At 41.6% G+C, this 1,539-nt stretch overlaps 1 pseudogene across 1 annotated transcript; it reads right to left on the reverse strand.

Moving 5' to 3' along the window:
- Positions 1-613: 613 nt before the first annotated feature.
- On the reverse strand, positions 614-1,279 carry LOC103230828 (interferon-induced transmembrane protein 1 pseudogene; annotated as a pseudogene). Its single transcript, XR_012091151.1, has one exon. The product of XR_012091151.1 is annotated as an interferon-induced transmembrane protein 1 pseudogene (transcript).
- Between the last annotated feature and the right edge of the window lie 260 nt (positions 1,280-1,539).

Consider the following 1,539-nt stretch of genomic DNA (forward strand, 5'->3'; position numbering starts at 1 on the left):
CATGTCAAGACTCTATTTTTCAGTTAAACTTAATGTAGCATTTACTGATTTCAATAATTCTAGATATAGCACCCATTTTTGTAGCTGCAACATGTTAACATTGCAAAATTTGGATGATTGACTCAGATTTAAATATAATCCCTTATTAATAAACATTTAGTTTATTTCCAGTTTTTTATTGTGATAAGACAATATGTCAGAAGCATCACTTTACATGCATCCCTCCCACAAATTATTTTCTTAATATAAATTTCAGCTTGAACAGTATTCAGTTTTTACAGAAAATTTTTACCAATTGACATTCCTACCAATAGCAGGTTATGAGGTATGCTTCATCACACTCTCACAAGCAATTAACGCTTTTATTAATTTTTTTGGGTATTCCGACAACAAGTACACAAACACATTTTATAAATAGAGATAATATATTCACAAATATATCATTTAATCTGTATGTATTTGACTATTGATGCAGCATATGTTAGCCTGTTTGGGTTTTGAGCTTTGATATGCTTCCTCTTGTCAATTGCCTGTTCGTTTCCTTCCTCTAAGAGTTCACAATGAGTTCTTATAGTAGTCATTCATTTCTTTCTTTTTTCTTTTTTTTTTTTTCCACAAGCACATGCACTTTATTGAATATCATTATGGACAGGTGTGTGGGGATAAAATGCTGTATCTAGGGGCAGGACCAAGGGGGCAGGACCAACAGCCCCAGCGTGAGGGCCAGCATTGCAAAGTGGAGTACAACGGTCGCAGGCTATGGGCAGCTACTAGTAACCCTGTTTTTCCTGTATGATCTGTAACATAATATGGTAGATCATCACAGAACCAAACACCAGTAATAGGATGAATCCAACGGTCATGAGGATGCCCACAATTAGGGCCGAGATGTACAGGCACTTGACGGTGGAGGCATAGGCCTGGGCCCCAGTCACGTTGCCAACCATCTTCTTGTCCCTAGACTTCAGGGAGTAGGTGAATGCTATGAAGCCCAGGCAGCACCAGTTCAAGAAGATTGTGTTGAACAGGGACCAGACGACATGGTCGGGCATGGAGGTCTTGCTGTGGATGTTGATCACGGTGGACCTTGGGAGGATGGTGCTATGGGGTGCCCCCAGCACAGTCACCTTGTGCTCCTCCTTATGCATTTTCTATCTTTGGGGAAGGAAGCGTTGAGTGAAGGTTTGAGAAGTGTGGTTTTTGGCATGGAGGGAAGGGCAGCTGCAGTGTCTGGATGCTGGGATGGTGCTCAGTGAGCCCTGCTTTCCCCTGTTGTTTCCAGCAGTCATTCATTTCAATGGCAAATAGTACTGAGGGAGGTTCTACAAGAATCTTCAGAAGCTGCAGATACAGTGGTAAGCATGAAACATGGCTCTGCCCGCTGAAGCATAGAGTCTAGCAAAACAGATGGTCACTAACAATTACAGCTACAATGAAGGTTGGAAAATAATTCTCTGGCACAGGAAATGTACTGCAAGAGAGGTCAAAGAATCAGGCCGTCAGGGAAGACCACCTGAGGAAGTAAGACAAGTTGAGATC

Source organism: Chlorocebus sabaeus, chromosome 25, assembly GCF_047675955.1.
Source record: "Chlorocebus sabaeus isolate Y175 chromosome 25, mChlSab1.0.hap1, whole genome shotgun sequence".
Classification (NCBI taxonomy): Eukaryota; Metazoa; Chordata; class Mammalia; order Primates; family Cercopithecidae; genus Chlorocebus; species Chlorocebus sabaeus.